Genomic DNA, 12,801 nt, shown 5'->3' on the forward strand with positions numbered 1-12,801 from the left:
TTACAGTGATTTCCTAGGCTGGGGGTGGGGACGGGATATGGATGTCCGGGGAAATTTGTTTATGGTCTGATCTTACCAATGAGGGGGTTTACCTCTGGTGTGAAACATAGCGTCCCCATGTTGGTGATGACCAGGTCCAATATGTTGTTCCCTCTTGTGGGAGTGGTGACCAGTTGTTCCATTGCATTAGAGTTTATAAATTCAAGGAACTGTTGGGCGAAGTTGTTTGGGCTTGAGTAGTTTTCCCAGTCAATGTTTGGGTAGTTGAAGTCACCCAATAACATAGTGTTTGGAGAGACCTTCATATTCTCCAGTGTTCTCAGGAATGCCAAGTGGGGTTCCTGTAATAGGGAGGGTGTTCTGTAGCAGGCTACAAACTGAAAGGCAGTTTTGCCTGCTGTTAGTTGCACATGGATGGTTTCCGATGCTTTGTGCAGTGCCACTAACCTGGAGGTGTAGGTATCTTTGATGAATATAGATACTCCCCCTCTTTTTGTGCTTCGGTCTGAGTTTTGGGGCCGAAACGCATGGTATGAGTTATAACCTGGTAGTGCTGGGGTGCTCTCAGGAGCCTTGAACCAGGTTTCTGTTACTGCACAGACATCGATTTTCTCCATACTGAGGAGAGTCTCGAGTGCATGCATCTTGAGGTTTAGACTTCTGGCATTGAGTAGCATTACCTTTAGTTTTTTTATATTTGGGTTGTCTATGGAGGTGGGTTTGTCCTTTGAGCCTTGCCTAAAAAAGGCACTATGGGGGTGGCAAGAGCCTTAGCCAGTATACGTAAGCCTAAGGGTGACAGGTGCAAGCCGTCCCTAGTGAAGCAACGTGGCTTGTCGAGCATGTCATCCCAGGCTGCCAGACACTGGATCCCCTTTGAATGACACCAATATTTTAGCCAATTGTTGAAACTGATCATTTTGTCTTTATACTGTGGCATCATTCTTGGTGAGGGCAAGATGCTACTCAAGGTCAGGGACATACCAGCCTGGGCTACATGGTCAGAGAGCTCCTCTATGTCTCTTTTCATGTAGTCCGGGGAGGTATGTCTCAGGTCATTCACACCAGCATGGACAATGACGGAGTCATACTTCTACTTGCTTTGGAGTGACCTGAGTGCTTGCGTTTTGTGGCAGATCCTGGCACCCAACAGGCAGCTTACAGTGACTTTCTCCTTGTTCAGTCTGGTGAGTGGGACGTCAGTGTGCCGGACAATAGAGTCCCCTATAACAAGTGTATTTGGTGTGTTGTTTGGCCTTATGGGCTGTGACTGTGAGGCACACTGATTTTGTGAGATATGTGATTTGTGGGTATTGTTGAGGGGTGGCTGTTGCTTGGATATCTGCTTAGGAGGTCTTTGCTGTTTAGGCAGATTTTTATTTAGAGCCTCCGAGTATGTTTTTGTGTGTTTATGTGTTGGGTATGCAGATGCAATAGGTCTGTGTGAGACTGGATTTGTGGTGTGGGTGGTTACCTTTTCCTCCTGACTGACTGTGCCAGTCTTGGGTTGAGAGAGCTCTGCCTCCAGTTTGGCTGAGTAACTGCATCTCTCACATGTATTAGAGTTTGTTGTACATAAGGCAATTGTAACATTGCCTCAAAATTCCCAGATTCACCAGCTGGACTGGAGAGTAACCTTGAAACTGACCCTTGGACATACCAGATTAGTATAGGGAATTATTTTTTTTACTGATCAGATTAGGGAAGGGGACTGATTTTTTACTTGATCAGGAAGGACCAATCGGGAGTCTAATACTTATGAGAAGTCAAGGAGGGTGTAGTGCTTTAGTTAGTTAGTGTTTCCTTATAAGAGCTGAGCAAGTGCAGGGCTTTAGAAAGAGAATAGAGTGATTACTTTGAGAGTTTGAACAGTTCTAAGGGAAAAAGTGAAGAGCAGACTTTGTGGAGCCTGGAATAGTTTAAACCTGTTTAGGTGGTGCTGCCCGACGCTGCTCAGTGCGCAAAACTGCACAAAAAGAGACTTGTAGGGTTTTAAGAGAGAGAGATGAAGGAGTTTAGAATTGACCCAAAATGGCCATGACATGAAATTGGCACCTCTGTCAGTCAGTATTTCTCTTGGGAAACCTACCCTGCTGAAAATCTCTACCAAAGCATTTGCCACCTTCTCTGCCTTAATGGAGGACAGAGCCACTGCCTCAGGGTATCTAGTAGCATAATCTACTACCACAAGGATATACTTCTTCCCTATGGAACTTGGGGTACTCAGAGGCCCCTCAATATCCACACCTACCCTCTGAAATGGCTCCTCAATCACAGTCAAAATCATCAAAGGAGCCATGACCTTGTCTCCTGCCTTGCCTACTTTTTGGCACTGCTCACAGCTCCTGCAGTACCCTGTTGCATCCCTTGCAATCCTAGGCCAGTAATAGTTCTGCATAATATGTTTCTTGGTATGCTTTATGCCCACCTGCAAAAATAATGTCATGGTAGGGTCTAGGCACTACCAACTGCTGTATTCTCTCACCCTATAGCCCTCCCTCAGGGATCATCTCTCTGTACAGTAACTCTCTGTCCCAGTATACAGACTTCCCCTTTTCCTTGAGAATCAGGTGCCACCCTAGCTACCTCCCTCAAGCTTCTCAGTGTAGGTCTGAGAGCTGAGTCTGTCTCAGATCTATCTTTATAACTCTTCCCAGCTCCCCTTTCACAAGAAGTCAGGTATCCTCTGACAGCAGTGCCTCACTTTCAGCCTGGGTACTACCACTCACCTCTGCCCTTGCAGTCACCCTATCCGAGGGAATATCAGTACCTACCAGCAGCTGTGGCTCACCTTCAGGCTCACTGCTCCAGGGTAGCTCCCTCCCTGAAATAGCCACATCATCAGCCCAGACTTCAGGTGTGAGGTCTGTCTGGGTCTCCCCCAGGTTACCAGACCTATGTGCCTGTCTCCAAGCCTGACTGCATGTAACTGCATGCACACAAGGTACTGCATTATTAAAATCATTCCCTATCAAGACATCTGAAGGGATATCCTTAAACACACCTACTTAATTGCTTAATTTTCCACCCTCCCAGTTAAGGTAAACCCCCACCAAAAGCATTTGGAATGGGTTCCCTTCTAAAGCTCTAACAGTAGCGGACTGCCCAAGCAAGTACTGCTCCTCTTTAACCATTGCAGGCTTCACAATAGTTATGTCAGAGGCTGTGTCTTTTTAGCAGTGGACTGTTTTCCATCCACTAAGATAGAATGATAGAATATAGCCTCTGGTGATAGTTTGGTACCCCTGTTGCCTCCAGACAACTTACCACTCACATACTGTTATTTGCACTTCCTGACTCTCCCAACTTTGGTTCCCCACCTTGCCTTCATGGACATCTATATGATACATGGCCACACTGGTTACATTTAAAACATTTAACCCTTGATCCTGGCTGTATACCTGAACTAGTGGCTTCCCCTGTTACTGGTAGACTCTGTTGGGGTGGTTTAGGCTGCCCACCATGGGTTCCCTTATATCCGTGTGCAGTGCTGGGTATCCCTTTCTTGTGCTGTGATGCCCTGCCTGCTAAGCAGAGATCACTTTTTTTCCAGCTCATCTGCAGAATTACATTCTTGGTCTGCCAACCAGATTCTCATGTCCTCAGGCAAAGCGATAAGGGCTTGTTTCCTCACCAAAAGGTCTGCCAGCCCTTCAAAAGAAGTGACCTGACAATCACTCACCCACCTATGAAAATAAGTGCTTAATTCAGCAATATAGTCACACACACTTTCATCCGCCTTACGTCTATGCTCACAAAACTTTTTTTCTGTAAGCTTCAGGTGTTAACTTAAAACATTCAAGTAAACATTTCTTTACTTTATCATAGTTTAAACAATCAATATCAGACAATTTAGAAACAGTAGTTACAGCTTTACCATGGAGAAAGGGGGCCAGGAACCATACCCAAAGCCCTTGGTCAATATTATATTGTTTACATACTCTTTCAAATATATGAATAAAACTATCAAAATTATCACCCTCTGTAAATTGTGGAAGTCATTTACTGACCTTTAGTGCTTCTGGGGTTCAGTTATTCCATTCCCCATTACCTCCATGACCCTGGTAAAGAGTCAGCATCTCCCTCTCATGTTGACACTACTTCTTATTTTCTTCAGCCTCCAAATGCTGCAGTGTCTCTGCTGATTCTAATTCCATCTGTTTCTCCTTTTCTTCGGCCTTCAAATGGTGCAGTCACTTTACTGATTCTAATTCCAAATGTTTGGCCTCCAGTTCAAGTCTCTATAACTCCAGATGGGTTTTAAGTCCTTTGAAGAAAAGGAAAACTGTCCTGTTTCTGAGGGCTGCAAATTCCTTTCACCAGTCTGGTTATCCTCCTGGTTGCCAGACTAAGTTGTGACTAAGGCTGAAATAATTTCCTCTTTAGTCAGGTTGACATGCACCAGTCCTTTGGCTTCATACAACTTGGCCAACTGGTTGTTTGTCAGCTTGCCATAATCCTCTGTGACATCTTTGCCTGATTTGCCTGATTTCCCTGACTAACTAAGCTAACAATAAATAAATAAAACTGCTGTGATAATGATGTCCACACTCTAGGCTAGCAATCAAGGAGCCTGAATCCTCACACTGGTACTGGAGAGGAACGTTCACCTGGAACAAAAAATGGATACACCCCAGTATTCCCAGATACAGCTCTCTGCATCAAGCACAATTTCCCTTAAGAGCACACAGGGAACACAGTCAGTCTGGGGTCCATATTTCTCTATGTGTCTCCCTTTAGGTCCCCAGTAAGACATCCCACTGGGACAGCTATAGAGTTGAGACCTCAACCTAGTATCCATCAGCCTCTCTGTGAAATCAGTGCTTTGTGTCCCTGCCCCAAACAGGGACACACACACACTCTCTGAGATTTGATTTTCACACACACACACACACACACACACACACACACACACACACACACACACACTTACACACTACACACATACAGACACACACATTTGGTAAAGGCTAGCACAGATTCACTAGCTATGCCCCATTTTGCCCAAACTATAAGGTAGTTACACCACCACCAGACACCAGAAAACCAGCTGCTTTAAGGTTCTTGTGAGGGTACCCAATTATACTGAGTGAAATTAATAATAGAAATGGTAATGTTGACCAAACAGCAAGGTTTTCAGGAGTGCCCGCAGTGTCACCAAGTATATATGAGTACTCTCAGAGACTAAAATATTCTCTAAAAGACCAGCCACAATGAAAAGTTTAAATATATTTAAGAATAAATAGGAAAAGAACATGAAAATACTAAATATCTATTTACAGTAAACACCAGAGTTTCAGTCACAGAAAATATTAAAATAACACAGATGAATAGATTCATACAGATACAGAAAAACAGCACTTAACTAATTTCACTATATTTTCCTGACTGATCTAAAGAATTACTGTTCCCTTGTCACTTACTAGAGCAAGGCAAGATGAAGTGGAGTGAGGAGTCCTTCCTTGTCAGGTTCCAAGAACAGAGTGCCCTGAGACTTCAGACTCACCTAGTATTAAACATTATTATTGTGATGGATTACAGAAGGACATCCTATACATCTGGTCATCTGACTTCTGGTTCCCCATGCTACGCCCCCCCCCCTTGGCTTGAAGCTGTCAGGATTTAATAATACACACAAAGAGCCTTGCTAAGATCTGCTGCAGCTCCTGACAGTCATAAAACAATTTCAAACCTCCACCTTTCCAGAGTAGCAATTAGTTCACCCCAAAGACAATGGAGAAAACTTCCTAGTACAGATTTTTTGTCTCTGGCTGCATTGAGATCTGTAAGATACAATCTTTATGGGCTAAGCCAGGTCATTTTAATTTCAAACTATTTTCAGAGTTAGAGATTAACTTCTTCTCTTCCAGTATTCTCTGTTAAAACATATAGATTTAAATAGTTATAATCATGCATGTATATTTCTTTTTCTGTCCAGCAGGTCACACTGTTAGTACATTTTTAATACAAGCAGCTTTTCAAATACAGTTTTCAAGACAAGCATCTATACAAATCAGTTTGATATCATAACTAAATGATAACATATAATTATTTACAAAATTACAGCTAGCTGTGCTGGCATATGTTACACATCCATTGCCCTACTTCTCGTGGCATAGCTGGCAATACCCCACATCATCACAAGAGGTAACTTGAAAATATGACTTGGGAGTGTAATGAGTTGACAGACTTTACAAATTCCATACAAAGTACTCTGTCAGAAATATTGGGTGAGCAAATGGGTCCAATTAAGAATTTTTTTGAGCTGGGGTACCAGAATCTGAATTGCCTAGATATAGTAAGGTCTTATTAAGTTTAATTCTGTTGGTTGCCAAAAAAACACAGTTACTGTAAATGGAACTCAAAGTCTAAACCAACTGAACTTGAAGTAGTGAATATTGTAACAGAGATAAAAGGGCCAAAAGTTGGATGTTTATAAAAGGGTAGGAGCAAACTATATAAAAAATGGAAATTGCGGGAACAAAACATGCAGAATAATGTATTGGAGGAGGAGTGAGATTTAAGGGCAGACAGGAATTGAGCAACTTATGTAATGTTGGAGTGATGATAATTGTAGAAAAGTAATTATGTGATGTATAATGTTTGTAACTGTGAACATGTTCATATAAATGCACATTTGCCTATGTCTTATGTGATAATTCAATAAAGATGTTACAAAATCCTAGCTGGATTACATGGGAGGGCCAGATAGCTGGTGATCATCAGTGGACACAGCCCTCAAGCCTGCTGCCAAGGATAGATCCCAGTAACCGTAGTCTGCCAGTGTCCTTCCAGCTTTCTTTTAGACTGTCATGGGGGTTCTTTTTCTGGGCCATAAATGTTGCTGTAGATGGATAAAGATCAGCATCAGTGACAGCACTCTATGTGTGTGGTGTTGTGTGATTAGCAAACTTGTGTGCTTTGATCTTACTGAAATTCTTACTGAAACTGAAAAGTGTTATCAAACTGCTAAACACACTGGTTATCTGTTAGACAAAGGTTTAAGGTGCAGAGAACTCTGTGATTTAATCTAGTCCTGACTTTTAACTTTTTAAAGAATACGCTAATATCAATAGCAATACATTTCTTATTCATTCTAAGGAAAGCAATATGCTCTTTTCCTTCCTTCATTATTTCATTCATTTATTCTCAGTGACCCACTTTATTAATTTCAGTGCCTCAGAGGAGACAGAGCTTATCTTGTCACTCAGTACGTGCAACAGTAAATTAATCCTGGACAGGACACTAATGCATTACAGGATGCACATGCACATGTATACACACACACACACACACACACACGCACACAGACACACACACACAAACGCGCGATACTTGCCTACTGTAATATGAAGGCTCACCAATTCACTTCTGGCACGTTTTCTCAGAATATCAGAAGAAACTAGAGCATCCAGCAAAAAATATTCAGATACAAAACAGAAAGGACATATATTATCCATGAGGAAGACATACCAGCCAAGAACAAACTGGAGAATTAAGATCTGTGAGGCAGCAGTCCTAACCACAACTATAATGATGTGATGTGATGGTTTATAAAGTACAGGTTGCGAGTCACTAATAATGTTAATCCAGTACTATGCATTGGTGTGTTTGGGTCTATTTCTAAGATCAAAACACATATGAGGCTATTTAATTCCAGAAAGAATACAGGTTGCCAATGAAACATTTATTGTATTACTTCAACTTATACATGAATAAGGGACACCAGCCAGCATTTTTTATTTTTGGAAATCACAAAAGTATTTGCTTAAATAAGAAAGGAATAATGTGGAGACTTTGATGAGTGAATGGAGGGCATCCTGGGTAAAGACCAGGATGATGAATGTAATAACTGAATTATGCTAATTAGAGAATAGCTAAAATAAATTATGGGACTGAATATCAATGTTATGTTAGGCAAGCTATGAATTGGACAAATCTTGCTAATAAATTACAAGCCTGTCAACTCTTGGCTACTGGGCTGCTCTTAGAATGCTAGCCTGAGTATAAATCAGCATCTAAATTTCCTCCTCCTTCCTTTGGGAGATTATAGTTTGCAAATCCTTACCTGTGGGAGAGCACCTGGATTATGGGGCTAAGGCTTTCAATGTAGATGTAGCTCTGATATGAAATCTTATTACTGCTGAGCTATAAAGTCATTTAATGTTCACTGCATTCGCATATAGGCTGAAGACTCTTAATGCACAAAATCTGGTGCGGTTGTTTCAGGACTATTAAACAATTATCACATTACTTCCTCCTTTGAATAATACATGGTACATAAACTAATGCTCTTTAATTAGAGTACTATAATACAGGTGTCTGGACAAAATACCTCTGTCCCCTCTTTCTTTCTCCTTAGTCATTCCATATAAATCATTTGAATTCATTTATTTATGTGTGAACTAAATAAGTGAAGTGGTCATCAAGAACCTTTTTCAGCAATGACCCAGGCCGCAAGGATAAGGGTAAATACAGTATGTATGTTCATTTTAAAGTATGCAGCTGACCTGATAAAACAAGCTCCTACAGATGTGGGGACACTGGGTCTATGTTATGTGATCGAAACAAATGTTCATTGAACACGTCTTCATCGACACATAAGCAGCGAACACACTAGATTTAGTTAGCAGGGTGTGGGGGCAAAGCCCCCCACTTTGTAGGGTTTGTAAGTTTGTTTTGTTTTTCTTTGGCCAAGCAATTTTTTCCCCTGGGAAAAAAAAAATTGCTGATGTGGCCATTCGCAGATTAGTGTGTTCACTGTTTATTTGTCGATGAAGACGTGATCGATGAACACATCTTTCGATCACATAATAGAGACCTGGGAAGAACACACAAACTCTGTATAAATGGTGTAACTGGAGCCTTGTCTCTGGAGCTGTTTCCTTTTTGGAAATATGATATGATATGATATGCATGTAAATGGCCCACACTGTAAAGTTGCTGATTGAGTCAAATTAGCTCTGATTAAACTGTCTCATTTTTTTCCCTCTCACTCTGCTTCACTTACCTCTTACTACTCCCCTTCTTGAATTCCAATGTACATTTTAGTGTCACATTTTTATTTCCAGGTTCAGTATATAATTATGCAAAGGCTAAGTGTTTTCTTCAAAATTCATAGTGCATACTTTATGAGCATTATACCCAAGTTTATTCTGTATGTACAGTTTATTGACAGATCCATGTTCTCTTATTAAAACTGAAAAGCAGGAGCAGTATTCATCAGCGGATTCAAGGCAGATGTTAACCATTTAACAATTAAATATGTATAAAAATGTTTTTAAGCATAATGTGAGCTGGATGTTTTTATACAAAAAGAAATACATTGAGCAAAGTCTGGAATACAACACTGGAAAGTGTAGTGCCTCCAAAATGTTATCTTCCTTGCTAATATAGACCTTAAAATACAAAGTACAGCCAAAAGTTTTATCTTACATGCTGAAGATCTGACCTTGCAATGTTTAGGAAACTTTGTTCAGGCTGAGTACTAAGTAAAACAACAAAGAGAGAAAGTGAGACAGGCTTTTATTTTAAAACAACACATTCTTTTATATATATATGACATTTACCAAAAAAAAATATTAAGTATAGCATTAAGACATCAATGGAAATGAATACAACATCACCTAAACATTAGCATAAGTAACCAACCTGGTGTAAAACAAACTTAAATAAACAAAACACATAAAAGAAAGTGACTAACATATGCTTTTAAAACTATCCTGCTCATTAAGAAGTAGCTAAATTGCATTCTGAGGCTGAAAATTACTATGTTATGAATTCTATGAAATGGACTTATGTGACTAACAAACTGCAGGCACATCAATGTGTAGCTGATGGGATGTTTATATATATATATATATATATATATATATATATATATATATATATATATATATGTGTGTGTGTGTGTGTGTGTGTGTGTATAAACATCTGAATAGAATTAGGTTCATAGGTTGGTACTAGGCTATCGGCCCTAGGGCCTATACAAGCCTAGCCATAACAATTCCCTGGCTATTTCTTCCCGCACTATTTACTTCCCTGGATCCCTGTCTAGCAGGGCGACTGACGTGATCCCCGGGGTGAATTTCCTTTCTCCCATCCAATCATCAACGTTCCTTTTGAAGAGGGCCAAAAAGGTGCTCTGCTTGACATGTATGGGCAGTCTATTCCAAAGTCTGGGGAGTCTCTGGGTCAGGAACCTATCCCTCCAGCATGTTTTGCTTGTTGTGATGACAAGATTTAGATCCCTGGAGCGTGTGTCTCTGAGGGATTGGTATTTCTTTAAGAGTAGCATGTCCAACAGCTCTGGGTTTGACATGGTCTTGTATGTTCAGAGTATGAGCAGAGGTCGCCTCGGAGTAGACGATATGCGACAGAGTATAGCTGGATTTTTTAAGGCGGTCAGCATAGGGCATCTGCTTTAGGCCTGTGATTCTTTTAGTGAGGCATTTCTGCGGCCTTTCCAGTTGTTGCAGATGTCTTGAGAGGTACATACCAAATGGGGTGTTGTATGCTATAATGGGTCTAATGAGGAATGAGTACAGTGGGACAATGACCTCCTTTTTAATGGATGAAAAGCCCTTAGTGATGAGGTGTGCCACATAGAAGGATTTCCTGACTGTTGTGGCGATGTGGTTATTGAAGGTGAGACCACTGTCCACCTGTGTCCCTAAGTCTCTTATCACACTTTCGGTGTTTAGTGTACTGCCATCTATGTGATAATTCATGGGTACATGTTTTTCCCAAAGGTGATAACTATACATTTCTTGGCAATGAGCTTGAGCCCATGGCTCTGGCACCAATCATCTGTTTCTGTAAGGCCCTTTTGTAGAGTATTCACATAATTTGGGGATTCAATAATGGCTCCCAGTTTGCAGTCATCTGCGAACTTTGTTAGCCAGAGTCCCTTAGTGTTGGCCTGTATTTCAGAGAAGTAGATGCCAAACAAGAGAGGTCCCAGGACTGAACCCTGAGGTACTCCACTTGTCACATGTCTGGAGCTGGATGTGGAGTCAGCTACTTTTACGGTGTGGGTTCATTATTTTTTTTTTTTTTTTAATTATTGGTACTTTTCCGTTAACAGGGCAGCAGTCGTCGCCAAACATAAATGTTGCTGCGAAATGTACACACAGAAGGAACGCAAATGTTGTCCTGATGACATGTTCCCATTTTCAACACAGGTTCCTATCTTTACAAAAAGGAGTGTCCCCATTTTCACTTCACATTCTCACCACATGTCCCTATTTTTCAAAGGTCTTGGTTCCCATTTGCGTTAACAGCAAAGTACCAAAGTTTTCAGTCCAAAATCAAGTAAAGCAAAAATGTTTATCTGTGTGAGACTTTTCAGTGGAGTTCCTTTACATAAAACACCTATGTGATGAACTTAATTCTGTAATCCTGAAAATTGATTTCAGGGGATAGTGCGGTAACGTGAGGGTACATTCTTTACATCTGATTTTAATTTTATATGAATGAAATATATAAACAGCCATATACATATGCGATGTGTAAAGATAACAATTAAACCATTACAAATAGTACAGCAATATGTTTGAAAAGAAATCAGGATCCCTAAAAGAGCTCCAGTTAATTGACTGTAGTAAGTGTCTGTCAGGGTGGGACTTTTTTTTTTCCAGCATTTGAAATACTAACAAAGCACTCCCTGACAAGCAGTCGAGCTTGCATTCATTCTACTAACAGAAAAGAACTGAAGGCTTCATATTCAGTTTTCTACAGAACTCCGCTAAAAGACAGAGAAATAAACAAAAAGAGTAAGACGCACAAAAAGACGTTTTACATTTCTTTTAATGTTCAGCCATGTCCTGGCAAGTGTTGCATCCATTTATGAGTTTCATCGGTTCTTTTCCATAAGCAGCACATGGTCAGAGAAGAAAGGCAAAAGAAAAACCCCACAGCAGGACTGTGAAATAAGCATTACTGACATGTCAGATACTGAATAGCTGTCCGACAAGGAAGAGAACATTAAAACCAGCCCCAAAAAAGCTGTTGCCCCGTTAACAGAACCTTCCTTCAGGGAAATTCCAGCTTGCAGACCCTTACCAGCAGGAGCACCTTGAAACCTGGGTTGACGCTTTCATTATTGAAGTAGTTCTGTTTATTTCCTTTTTATTTTATCTTTATTGAAAGGGGTTTCCCAAATACTCCGTTCTCTTTGCCTGAATGTTTTGTATTAAGACACTTATTCATGCCCTTGTTAATTTTTACAAATAATCTGCCAACATTGAAATAAAACACAGACCTGATTATAATAATAGGACTAGAGTATTTCCAGAGATTATGCTAATGTGCAGATTAACTATCCTCTGTGGACAACATGACACTGTTGTACCTAATGCTTTACTATACCCACAGGGGATGCCTAACTGGAACACTAACATAACCTCTAGTCATACTTTATTGCTTAAATAATTGAACTGGGGTCAGTAGATTCACAGGCAGAAAAAGTCTGGAAAAACCTATAAAACACATTTACCTGTTTTCAAACAGACCTGGGAGGGAACTTTGGTTTAGATAACTACCTGGGATAGAGTCACAAGAGTATGCAAGTAAATCATGCAGGAATCTAGCACAGATCTGAAGGACATAATTCAGTCAGAGCTCAAAATCTGCACACCACTTATTAGCCATAATCAATGTACTGAATTTCTATAATAATGAGGAATGCTGTTCCTACAGAGAAACATAGTTATATATCTTCCATATACGTTCTGATGAAGCCTGGTATTTGACCGGGTGAAAGTGCTTAACAGTGAATTTTATTGGAGAAACTTTAATAAA

This window comes from Protopterus annectens, chromosome 11.part0 (assembly GCF_019279795.1).
Source record: "Protopterus annectens isolate FY-2018-M chromosome 11.part0, PAN1.0, whole genome shotgun sequence".
Lineage (NCBI taxonomy): Eukaryota > Metazoa > Chordata > Ceratodontiformes > Protopteridae > Protopterus > Protopterus annectens.